Genomic DNA, 14,335 nt, shown 5'->3' on the forward strand with positions numbered 1-14,335 from the left:
TGGTGTACACCAATTTGTTGGTAATTTAAATGCATATTATATATTTATTTATTCTAGAGGGCACCGTTTATATTAAATATGGGATAAGACTACAATCTTTATGACTTTTTTCATTGAATTGTTATAGTTAATGTTACTTTAAAAATATATATTTTTGAAATTTATACAAGTCTTTGAGACACATGTGTGCGTATTCTAATAATATTATAAAACGTACATAGATGGTCTGCTTTATTACTGAATTATATTATACATTGTATGTCAAAATTTCTTGGAAAAAAAATTATAGTTGTCCAATTAATCAGTTAATGGAATTGATCTGTCAAGATAATTTAGATTTGTAAATTATGTAAATGATCTCTCATTCCATATGTTGATTTATTTCTGATAGAATTCGCTAAACATACTGTCATTATACACGAAAATAAACATGTGAAATAAATTACGTGCTGCAACATAACGTGAATTTGAAAGGCTTTGAAACCGGAAATCTTGTAAAATGCAACTGATATTCTTCAGATTATTTTTTACACTGAATGGCAGGGGAAGGGGATGGCCACAGATGTGCACATCCGGTCTGGCTGATGCATTTAACAATTTGTCATGAAGTAAGCGAAAGTTTCCTGTCAAACTCTCACAGTTGTCATAGTGACATACGTGAACGAGTGTCAAAACTCTTCATAAAACGTGTCAATAAAATGACAAATTCAAAAACTTGGACAAAAGACAGTAAAAAATATTCAAATACTGTGCAGTGATTTAAAGTAAGATTTTTTTTTACAAAATAATTTCGTTTATTATCGAATTAAAGTTTATACCTTTTTATATATTTTTTCACTAGCTTTAAAATATAATCTAAGATTTAAATTCTTATATATGCAGTGATAATAGATTGACTTACCGCATGGTCCTGTGTCTACCTCCAACAAAGAAAGAACGATTTTCCTAACACCTGAAAAGTAAAGACAAACTATCAGTGTTTTGTCCAATCAGAATTCAATATTTATGAATACAATACAGCAAATTCTTGAAGTTTAAAAAATAATGCAGGAAAGGTGTAGAATTAACAAAGGATGAAATTCTCTTGTGATAAAAATCGGATAATAATTGTGTCAATGGTAAATTTACACCAATTACTTTTTTTACGTGGTTTCGCACATGTCATGGTTAAGCGGTTTCATCTTGATGGCAAGGTTAAATAAATTGTCGAATACAGCTGACTTCAGCATTACCTTGGTAATCAGAAGTGTGCACGTCAGTCACCACCTGGGGGTGCTGCATCTGATTTCTGAGGAATCACTCTTGTGTAACATTTGCGTGGGAGACAGCCGTTACGAATCTTATTAATGTATTGTATTTATTTTTAATTTTCGATGCACTTAGCAGCAAACTAAATGAACATTATTCTTCTGCATATGCTTTTTATAATAACTTTATTAAATTTTGGACGAAGACCATATGCTAAATATAATTACTTTTTCAAAATATTTTCGCTTAAGTACGATTAATTATATAATTATTTAGATAAAGTTCTACATTTGTATTTCAGGTTTCATGTACATTGTAAGTATTTTGTGATAAGAAATAACCATTATGTTTTGTAGTGTCTGTAATAATTGTATATGACATTGATTAGCATGTCCAAGACCACCGAAAGTGTACATTGAAGAGGAAATTAAGATTATTGTTTTCTCAGCTTGGTATTTATACATAGAAAAATGTTACCAACACAAATGATTAATAAATTTCCATTTCCATCTCTTATAGAATAGAAAAATAGATAAAATACTGAGAGAGTGAGAAAAGGGCAAACAGACCTTCACTGGAAAAAAAAATAACCTCAGACTGAATCACACAAGAAAAGCTTTCTCGATATTCATTTGATTATTTTTATTGACTCGTGTTTCATTTAAATTATTATTACTTTTTTCCAGATGTTGAAGAGCATAGTTTCATCGTTTTTAATGAGCATTTATTTGTTACAATTAAGAATTTTTTTTAATGCAATTAAAAAATACATGCGGTATTATCACTTTAATTATGTATAATTTTATTCACAAAACTGATTAGGATGAGGCAGCAGGCATAACCTATTTTATCCGATACACAATGTAAATATTAATAGACTGGACAGTCTGATTGATTTTTTTTTATTGCTCAGTGAAGATAACATTATTGACGGTATGATATGGATTATTTTGAATTTACAAGATTTCTATTTCAGATTTACAGATGACACGAAAAAAACTAAGTACTTGTTAAAATACATAAAAGTACCAGTTGTCTAGTAAAATCTTGTTTTCAGGATTGGTAGAAAATCACAATGTATGGATTTCGAGCACGATCGAGCAACAAATTTCAAAATGATGATATAAATATATATCAGTATAAATGTGAATTATTTTTTTTATATTGCATGGAAAAAATTATAATATTAAAAGATTATGAAAAGAAATCCAAAAAAGTCTTTATATCAATTTTTCTTTACAATCATATGAGTGAAAAATTCTCAAAAGGGACGGTAAACAATATACAATCTTAAGTCATTGTACACTAATATTAACAGAACATCTATATTACTTAGATTAGTGCTCATGATCTGAAACTTCAAAGAGGAAGATCAATAGTCTCAAAAAAATGTAAAAGATGCAATTTTTGTCAAATCGTTGATTTAGAAGACTAATATAACTTAAATGTTAAAAGTACGGAACTTTGCGATAAAAAAATACATTTAAAAACTATTGACCCCCAACCCCTGCCCTTGTATTTATGATTTTATTTGTTAACCAGTCTAAATACAAAGAAATTATGAAATTTTTAAAATTGTATATTCTCGAAAATAAATGAAGAAATTTTCATGGATAAAAAATGCCATGATTATTCCTTACTCGTCCATTAAATATTATGTCGTTCCGCTGTGATGCATGGAATATAAATATTTATTGATATAACAGAGATGAAAGTCTTTTGGTCCAATAAAAATATATAGTATTACTATTATAGATTTTTTTGTCACAGGAAGTACTTCTCGCACTGCCTGATTTTTTCAACAACTGTGGAATAATTATTTTTATTTAAATCGAAAAATCTAGGTTTTTGTTTTTGGATATTGATTACTTATTTTCTTGAAATATTTATGCACCGGTATTAGTTAATTCGTTGAAATGGCTCACAAAAATCAATTTCATAAAATTATTTTACAATGTAAAACACTGATTCTGGATTTAGTATTACATGAAAAGTGTGGGATATAGATTAGAAGTCAGTACTAAATAGGGACCCAATGAATTGGGCATATATTATATACAACACAATATATGATTACAGATAATGCAAAAAGTAGGGGAATTCTTAAGATTATAATAGATTGATATTAAAGTCCACAATTCTTTCATCAGCTGTTTCATATTTAGATATTTTACAAGAAAAGACATTATTGGTAATCTAAGAACAAAACTTTATGATAAAAGTGATGACTTCAACTTGATAGTCGGTCTTTTACATGCATATTTATTATCAATACACCCTTTACACCTGTATATAGAGCTGATGTTTCTCAATTGTTTCGATACGCAAGAGCATGCTTTACGCCAACAATTTCTACAATGATCCAAGATATTGACAAAAATTTCGGGGAAATAAGAATATCAACTTCTTGTTTAAATTAATTTTTTTGCAGATTCTATGTTCGATACAAGACCTTGTCAATAAATACAATTTTTCGTTAAATCGAAGGTTGACGAACGATTTTCATACAAATTTCTTGTTCATTATTTTCACACTGAATTGTTTATAATTACGGATTTTTCCATTTTCCGATCAAGACGAGGAGCACACGGCGTGTGTGACCGACCGGCAGGAGATGCTCACTCCTCCATGGCACCTAGCTGAACCAATCTCTGATGTTTTTAGATGCCCGTGTTCTACTTCCAATCTGTATTTTCATTGGACTTTTGAGCTTGACTATTGTTCGTTATCTTCATGTTGTCAGGACTTCAGATACTGATCACAGTCGTTATCTTGTAGAATTATTGTTATTGTTGTTTCAGTGAAATTTTGCTAAGTGGAATGCCTAGTCAAGGACAGGTGCAAATTTGTTTGCTCAGATGCAAAAGCAAATCTTGTTTGCTAAGAGATTCGTCTATGGCGTTTCTTGATAAAGATTATAAACTTTTCACTGAGCCCTCTACAGATGAAAAGATTGATCAATCTCTTTTTTTCAATTTTTGTTCAAAATTTAATTAAAAGTTAAAATTAACTGGTTCTTGACTGTGCTTTCTCCTTCTAATTTTTCGCTCAATGAAGAACAATTCGCAATGCCGTATATATTTCAAAGAATTCTCTTTCTCTTTACGAAGGCATTTTTATGGAAATAATGCTAACATTTTTAAAGAATAACAGATAACATATGAATGTATTCATATTATATAAAATCACACGAGAATTCTCTGCTTTACACACAGGTTGAAATGTTGATTTTTGTGATTGTCTTTTACAATGTTAATGTGCCGTATACACACGTGTTGCATTTTTGTTATTTTTTGATTGCCAAATACGTATACACACAGGTTCAGGATTGATATTTGTTATTGTCATATACACACTTGTGGATGTTTAATATTTGTGATTGTCATACCGGTATACACATTTGTTGATGTTTAATATAATTTTAATTGCCTTTTAATCATAAGTTGATGCTTGATATTTTTGATTGCCTTATTCAATTATAAACAAACCATACAAAGTGGATCCTCAGTAACTCTTAAGAACTTTTATAAACTTTAAATTTACTATTTTTTTTTCAAGTCTATATATCAAAACTTACAACTTTTCTACTCTTTATACAACAATTCCTCGCGATAAGTTAAGATCTCAATAAAAAACTGAGTTCGGAAATTTTCACATCTTAATTTGTCATCATCAAAAATAATTACTTCATTAAAAATCACTCTCATTGTACTCACGATTACTTTGAAGTCGATATAAATAAGATATGCTGAATTTCTTATTGTCGAGATTTATACAGTCTTTGGAGACCAAGACTTCCAACAATCTGTTATTTTTATTGTTTATAGATTTTTCTTTTAGATCAATCACGGTTCGTTGTCTTCACCTTTAACAAACGTTCTGATGTTTGATATTTTGATTGCCTTATAGATGCACTTAAATTAGTATTTATTTGATGTTTCATATTTTATTGCTTTATACAGTCGTGTTAATGTTTTGTATTTTTGATTGCCATTAACACACATGTTGATGTTTGATATTTCTGAATGCCTTCAAATTTTTCATACTTATTTTAAACACATATGGTGTGTACCTTATACGCATATGTTGATTTTTTTTTTATCGTTTTTGTCTGTGAAATAAAAAAAGGAAATAATTGTCTAGAAAGAAATGGCAGACGCATCATCATACAAGTAATGTGTTTTATGGCTACGGAGTGATAAAATAGAATGAAATAATAATAAAATTATATTTTTAAGATATTGACAAATGACTATCAAAATATGTCGAGAAGGCAATAGCAAAAAAATATTAAAATTCGTGTGTAAGACTGTAAAAAGTTTCAAAATGAAAGTGTTTAACAGAACAACCAACCATCTTTAATTTTTACATTGTAAATCACAACAACACTAATATCTGTGCGTCATGTTAACGAAGTAAAAACTTTTGAGTTTGTTGCATCACGCATATACTAGTATGTACTTTGAGTCAAGAAGATGCATGTATCATATGATTTTTAACCATGTACATGTAATCGACGCATGACCTTGGCAAGTAATTAAGAAAATTTATTTGCTAGTTTAACAAAGGGTTTTGGCAATCTATCAATGCTACATTTGTACACTACACTAAAGATTTAAAACAGAATACATCAACTAGGATTACAATTTACGAAATATACGTAAGGGATTTCCATCAATAAAAGCATTAACTTCCTTTTATTAATTAGACTTTATATCTGTAAAATTTTCACTGAAAATTCTTTTACTTTTTATTTAAGAATAATGAATATTGACAAAAAAAGATCTTTTTTAAAAGCATAAAGAAAAAAGGAGAGGAGATGAAAATGTATTTTTAAATATTTTTTAATGTTATTAACATAATAGGGCTGTGCAGCAGTGCCTTTGTAAAGTATCCCTATATTTTTAGTCTAGTCCCCTGCCCTTGTTACCGAATATACAATTATAAGTAAATTAAATTAATCATCTGTTCAATATTTATATATATTTTTCTATTTTTTGTTTGATGAAAATATTTCACTCGAAAAAACAAAAAATTCCAAAAAGCTACTTTTAATTATCAATTTATCTTCTTTCATATGTGCATGTTGATAAAATTTATTGAATTTTTTCCATGTGTAATTTTAGTTTTAAAATATACATTAAGCCCAGGGTAATATAAAACACTGCTGAAAATTGATTCTTTCATTTTATTTGAGGTAAATAATTGCGTCTTTTGTATCACATATAAATATTAATGATATGGCCTACATTTCAGCAGTAGGCGGGCTGTGCATCTAACTGTAAAGATGACCTTTTTGAAATCAATAAAGAATAGCATCATGGTATTTATATATAATACACATATGATTTGATTGTACGGTAACTACAGAAAGAGGTTATGCGTGAGGGATGTTTCGAAGGATATGTTCTTGGTGTACAAACGTATTCTATCCCACCCCCTGTCGGCATTCATCACCAAGTACAGGAATTCTGGACTGCGCATGTTCCGTCTTAAGAAAAGAATAACATAAACCATGCTGATTTTATCTACATATATTTACTCCAAAGGGCTCATTAAAAAGTACGCTCTTATTTCTGTTTTGATGCTTATTTTTAAATTAAGATTCCAGCGTATTGTTGTGAAATGACGAAAAATAATAATAATAAAATATAAATGAAATGATTAGAAATATTTTGAATTAATAGTTGTAAAATAAACCAAAAAATCCACTGTGGTTGACTTCTGTTCTGCCATTTATTAATAAAACAGCTGTACAATAACTGGACAATATACAATAACTTGACAATACTTCTTCCATCCTAAAACTACCACTCTGAATTTGTTTTAAAATTGTCAACGTTTGAAATAAATAAGACAGGGCCTGATATATGACCAATTAGATTCCATTAAAAAATGTTAGGAACACGCCATTTCTACATGTAAAAGTGTAACATTTTTTTGTAATTTGTGGCAAAAAATGACTGACTCTACACATGCTCTATTTCATGCATCTATCTTCAAGTTAATGTTTTATATTAAAGTTATTATGAACAACACGTTGAACATTCACAAATAAGTTAGTGTAACAATGGCTCAAGACCACAAGCTGACAACAAATTTAAGTCAAAATTTTGATTTTGAATATCTTGAGTTCTAATTACCATACGTGTATGAAAATTTCCAGGTTTGTATAGTATAAAAATTCATACACGTTGTGAAAATTTGTTTATTATCTTTTTTTAAATCAAATTTTGACTGTTTTCAGTTTATGATCTCGGGGCCTAATTAGTATACAGACCAAAAGGGATGACTATATATAAAAATTGTACTGAGTTAGTATTTCTAAAGTAACTTCCTTTCAATAATTAGATAACGACCGTCATCAGTCGGTGACATTTGCAGTTGCTTTGGAAATAATTACACAGCCAAGCTTTCGGCGACTAAGTCTACATTTTCCCCCAATATGACTGTTAGGGTTCATGATATAAAATTTACTATTTTTAGCCCTAAAGCAACCAACCAACCAACTCCAATTCAGAAAGCCTATCCTGCAATTACCTACTTCATTACATTCACATTGCACAATACAAAAATATATCTTGACAACCGTTTATTAAATAATTATAGCCAGCATGTATTTGCATACTAAATGCTGTAAACTACTCCAAGGGTTAACAAAAATGCATTTTTGTTCTTTCAGAAATTCCTGTTTTTATATATATTGTTTAATTTATTAATCTATTGATCGATATGAGCGCCATCTACCAATCAACCAGTATATAAGCAAACATTTTAAATCGTAATATACGTGAACTCATTAACACACATAAAACCGCTGACCTCAATTTGCATAACATTTATATTTCCACAAATGCACAAGACATTAATGGGGGTAATGCATTTAATAATGGCGGTATTGGTTGTAAACATGAAGTCTGGAGCCTTTAATTTACATCCATTGAAGGTGTAGAGCAAATAGAATTTAAGATAATCATTTTAAGGGTCTAAAGTGGCATAAATTTGTTTGGTCTTCTTGCCATATATGTTTCTTGGAGTTTACCAGTTTCTTTCCTTTTTTCATGTACCATGGTTATGAGTAAATAAATAACACTTTCAGTTTAATTAAACATCTTTCTACTTAGACAAATGAAAACATGGATCTGTTTAGACTTTTTAAAACGGCTGTTGTCTTAGACGGTCTCTGTAAATGGTTCCAATGTAGAAAGAAAAGTGTGACACATAAGAGTCACATTAAAGTTCTTTATCACTCATGAATTCTCTTATATTCACATCTTTTTTCCCAGTGAGTTAGGATGAACTCATGTACGTGTGTCATGGTTCTGGATGTAAGTTGTTTTTTTTTTATTAAAGAGATTATTGTGATACTGATACAAGAATTTTTTTTCTCATGTCTCTTAGAGCTTATAGTTATTGTGCACTATTTGATTTTCTAACCATATAGAAGTTTATTTATAAAGGTAAAAATATATCTTTCTCTGTTGATTTAAAATAGTTTTGGTTTCTAAGATTTAAACTAGCGGTTCAAATTATATTTTTTAAATAATTAAATGCAGTCAGAAAAATGCAATGACATGCCATTTTATCGATATAAAGTACCGCAGTAGTACGCATCACCTCCGCAAGGATTGCATGCACCTGTTCTCTTTGTTCGTGTTAATCCCATGATGCAAAACGACACATATCCGTAATTCTATAAAGGTTTTTTTGTGTATTTTTTTCTAAGTGCAATTGCAAAACTGTGAGTGCACTTCACATGACAATCAATTTTTTTTTTTTTGCTTTCTGTACACACTTATGACGTCATAATGATAATGAAAATGTTTATTTGGTTTATTTTATTGTTGTTTAAGTCCCTTCGAGAATTTTTCAATCATATTAAGACTCTCCCATACGTAGAGACGTATTTAGAGAATGCCCTGTATATCAAACAAGTGTTTGGGGTAAAAATAAGTTTAGAGAATGCCCTGTATATCAGACAAGTGCCTGGGGGTAAAAATGAATTTAGAGAATGCCCTGTATATCAAACAAGTGCCTGGGGTAACAATAAGTTTAGAGAACGCCCTGTATATCAAACAAGTGCCTGAGGTAAAAATGAATTTAGAGAATGCCCTGTATATCAAACAACTGCCTGGGGGTAAAAATAAGTTTAGAGAATGCCCTGTATATCAAACAAGTGTTTGTGGTAAAAATGGGGGTGTACCCTATATATGGAACAAGGACTTTGGGTAAAAATAGGGACAAGATGCCCTGAATATGAAAAAAAAATGTCTTGGGGAAAAAGTACGAGAAGATCCTGAATACGGAACAAGTGCCAGGGGTAAAAATAAGTAGGGGATTCAATGTATATGAAACATGTGTTGTGTGCATATAAGTATAATTACATGCTGTCCTTTATATGAAATAAGTGCATGTGGTAAATATTATCGCATGATGCCCTGTGAGAAACAAATGCCTTTGGTAATTTTAATTCTGTGATGCCCTGAATATGAAACAAGTGCCTGTAGGAGTAAGAAATCACTAGGGCTGGGACGATACAACTTTTTCTATATCGATACGTATCACGATATTTGAGCCACGACACGATATGTTTAATTGCATATAAAATCTGTTTTTGCATTGAAATAAACAAATTATTTCTTTGCAAATAAGAATAATTTATTCAAAATAGTTGTTTATATGTTGTAAAACAAAAATATTTTACTCAAGTGGTGTATTATTATTTATTTCATATCTACATTTATATTTATCTTATTTACTTTATATATTAAACCCCAAATTAAATAAACAAAGAAAAATAGAAGTAAGATTTTGGGGGGCGATATTTTGATATTTCTTCATATGTATCGATATGCGTATCGTCCTCACAGATATCTCGATATATCGTCCCAGCCCTAGAAATCACTGCGCCTCTGATATGCTAATTGAAATATATCCAAATTATTCTCTACTGAATCGAACTTTCCATCATCTTTAAGGATAATAAAGGTCATCGAAAACTAATTTTTTACATAAAAAACATGGGTATAATAAAATGTGAGTTTCTGCGTAAACCATTTGTCAGTCGATCAACCTGACATCAAAGTGACTGCAGTAAAACTATATACATGTACATGTATATTGGTTTATGTGTTTTTTTTCTTCGATACATGAAAAGTTAAATTTTCAATAAGAATCAAGTTTTTACAGCACTTTCTCGGCTTAGAATGACCGATTCATTTAGATTTTATTTTTTATTTTTTTTTTCCTTTACCAAAACTGAATGTGCATGACTTTAAAATCTTTTTTATTCTTCAAGCCCTGCCATTTGAAGCGTTTATCAAATATAGTGTGCGTTTGGTATACTTATCAATGTTTCATATGCTTTATGTTTTAGTTAAGTGTATATTTTGTATAATAATGTTTGATTTAACAATGAAATAAGATCAATTATATTTTGAACACTAGAGCTTAAAAATCACTTTGTATTAATAAAAGAAAAAGGCCTTTACCAAAACATACAGTTCGACGCTGTGTTGATTTTTATCAAATTTATACTGCTTTAAAATAATAAATCTACAACTGTATTCTTAACATGCATGAGTTAATAAATTTTCTAATTCATACTTTTCTTTCCTGTATATGTACTTTGGGTTTGAAACATAAGTTGTGATCTCGAAAAAGTAGCATATTTTACTTTGTTGTTGTTGTTGTTGTTGAATATATGCTCCTTGAAAAGTGCAGTCATATACTGGAGCTAATTTGTAAACTTCTGGCTTATTAAGAGATAAAGGCTAAAATTAAAAATAAATATATACTTCCGTACATTTCTCGTTTCATTTTGTAATCAACATGATATGGCATACAAGAAAAGTTAGTATTTTGTCTGTGAAATACTCTATTTCAAATTTCAGTCAAGACGGGACAGTTTTAAGATGATTCATGACTGTCTTCCTATACAGAGCTTAGTCATTCGTAAAAACCCACCTCTCTCTCTCTCTACCTCTCTCTCTCTCTATCGTGAAACTTTTTTTCCAACAACAGATGCAGAATTAGTATCTATATATCGTATTTTTTTTATTAGTGTCACGGCGGTAGGTCCACCGCGATGGTTCTCTCGGAAATGTTGATACAGTCATTTTAATGAGAGAATATTTCTGATATTAACCTTAATAAGTAAACATGCTATAATATTTATTTTTTTAATCAGCTTTGTAGCACAGCGTGGTTTAGAGTTTGTAAAAACAAAGTTTATTTCTTTCTTCCATTTTAATATGCTGTTAAAATACATATGAATAATATCAATAAAACATGCAAGTGTGTGAGGGGGGGGGGGGGGGCTTTGTGGGTGTTAGGCCTCTGTCTCACCCCAACATATTGTCAGGTCAATGCGTAGTTTTCCCCCTAAATTAGCGAAATCAATAGCATATATAAAAACAGAAATATTAAGAGGTATATTTTGCTGGTCCAACAAGTGTAAAATTAATTAATAGAATTCATAGACATAGTACACAATTTAACTTAAACAGTCAGTACATACATAATTTTTTAAGTAGACCTTTGAATTATGAATTCCTTTTTAATTAATCTTACTGACCCTCGATGTGAATCATTTAATTTTATTAGTTGATCCTCACGTCGTAAAGAGTGGATAACAGCTGTGGTCTGAGACTGGGGGGATGAGTCAGTGGTCGGCAGGGGGTCTGACTCTAAGTGTTGACTCACCGGACCCGACGTCTGAGAGTAGACCAAAAGGGGCGTGTCCACAGTGGAAAGAGCGCTTTATGCATATAACGGGATTTACATATCAATTAATAATAGTTAGCATTATACATATTCATCGTAGATAACGATTACCAACAGTAAATAAATCGAATTCTACGGTACTAATTTTTTTTTATTAATATCGATTTATTTGGACTATTGACATCTCTACTGAAGTCCTAAATTCATTATAAAGATTTCCGAATGCATTCTAATGCATGTTTAAATAAAATAACTGTTTGTATGATAACAGATATTCTATTTACCAATCAATTAAAAAATTTTAAAAATTGAAAACTATAAATTTTAGCATACATGTTTATAAATGCACAATTAAAACATTATGTAGTATAATATTTTTATGTGTAAATCTAAAGTTACATAAATGACTAAGTTACATTATTTTCAATGTGTCAATGGTCAATCATAGACAATCCAAGTATCCAGATGAATGTCAATGATCACAGGACAGCCAGTACAAAGAATGATATGCTAAATATGTTAAATCGTGCATTTTAGAAAAAAAATGTCTGGTAATATATCATATATTATTATACATATGGAAGAATTTAAAACATGTACAGATATGACAGTGCAAGTAAGACGGAAGAAGAAAAATCAAGTATGGCATATTTTTGACATGTGTGATCCACAGAAAATGAAATAATCCAAAATTTCTTTCTTATGCACTGGCGTAATAAGAGGGGCCGGGGGGGGGGGGGGGGGGCTCTTCTCCCTTTTGTGTCCTAAATATACACAAGATTTAATAAATCACTTTCTTTGCTATGGCTATGGGTCCCTACCCCAACCCACCCCCATCCCCTTTTCAGGATTCCTGGATCCGTCACTGTCATGAATAATATAACATTAAAGGTAAACTGGAATATATCTATTATGGATTAGTTTTTGTGCTAGCTCGTTTTTACCATTTAATACTAGTAATTTATGAATGGTGTGGTTTTATGGTCCCAGCATTCATTCGTCTTTTACGGCGATATAGGTGCAGGAGAGATAACTCGTGTTCTTTGCATAGACGGACAACTTCTAAGACATCCATATTTTTCAGGGGGAAAAAAAGATGCTCTCTTGATTTTTTTTCTTTTGAGAAAGTTATATCATATGAGTTCATTTGCAGCATATAGTAGTTGCCCAATATTTTCTCATGAAAAATCAAGATCAGAAATCACATTTGTTCAGTTTACATACGGGCACATTGGTAAATGCTTGTAAATTTAACACAGTCATTTATTTTACCTGGGTATAATGTTAGGAAATCTTTAATTTATTAAAAATTGTTAAATTAACTTTAGATTGCAGTTTATTCCTTCTGTGGACATCCTAACTACTGGAAACTACTAGAGCTTTTTACATGAATGTAATGTGCAGTGATTAGACAGTTTCCTTCGCTTAAATATCACTGTTTATTTTCCAAATGAGAGAAATATATAGTTACCCTAACCCTTATATTATTGAAAAAAAAAATCACAGAATCAATAAATTATAAAACTTAATGAAAATGCACATATTTGTAAAGCAAAAAATACTGTAAATTTGTAAATTTAATTGCAATAGTATTTTTTTAAATTTAGATCAATATTTGGTACAAACTCGCGTACATGTAAATTAGTCTATATATTAACTTAATTATTACATTTTGTCACACTGGAAGCGTGTAATCAATTAAGCTTTAGAAAAGATTTCAGATTTCGAATTATGCCTGGATTTAAATATTCATTATTATTCTTTCTTAATATTTCTAAATATTCCTGTTAGCATACTCTAATAAAAAAGGAAAACAGAAAGTGTCTTTTTCTTACCAGAACTAAAAAAAAATCCAAACATCATACAATTGTTACTGCATTGCTGTAAAATGCATCTAGATTGCAGCAGAACTCGCATGATTATGCACACATAGTTTGGCGTAATCACGCTGTACTTATTTACACGAGTGTACATATTAGATGGAGTTAAATATTGGTGATAAAATGTGGAACGTCAGCGGGGATTGGGATGAAGGCTTTCATCTGGCAGCTGTTTTAGCCCGCATTCAATTTACTTTCATGTTCTAATAAATGAAAGTTCGTCAGTTCCTAGTAAGCTTGTATAAATTCTCTTTACGCCTACGCCTTTTCGGAATAACCTGGGTTTAAATCTCCCCGTTTGTTTTTCATTAAAAGATAGAACAGATACACGAACATAAACTGTGGACTTATTCAAGTTAGCATTTCTTTTGAAATAACTTTTTTAAAATAAAAAATATGCTTTAAATTTGAATATAAGCCTTTTACCTATCACAATAATGCAATTCAATATTTAAGATACATCCAACAAGTTACAAAATTTT

The 14,335-nt window shown here is 30.1% G+C and overlaps 1 long non-coding RNA gene across 1 annotated transcript in view; it reads right to left on the reverse strand.

The window, feature by feature from the left end:
* Positions 1-14,147, reverse strand: part of LOC134258421 (uncharacterized) — a 15,827-nt gene extending 1,680 nt beyond the window's left edge. Inside the window, exons 1-2 of the long non-coding RNA XR_009990157.1 lie at positions 13,809-14,147; positions 902-952 (exon numbers count right to left, since the gene is read on the reverse strand). This is a non-coding gene — a long non-coding RNA (uncharacterized LOC134258421). The remainder of the gene's footprint in view (positions 1-901; positions 953-13,808) is intronic.
* Positions 14,148-14,335: the final 188 nt, after the last annotated feature.

This window comes from Saccostrea cucullata, unplaced genomic scaffold, assembly GCF_032062105.1.
Source record: "Saccostrea cucullata isolate Sc308-1 unplaced genomic scaffold, CSIRO_AGI_Scuc_v1 ctg4, whole genome shotgun sequence".
Lineage (NCBI taxonomy): Eukaryota > Metazoa > Mollusca > Bivalvia > Ostreida > Ostreidae > Saccostrea > Saccostrea cuccullata.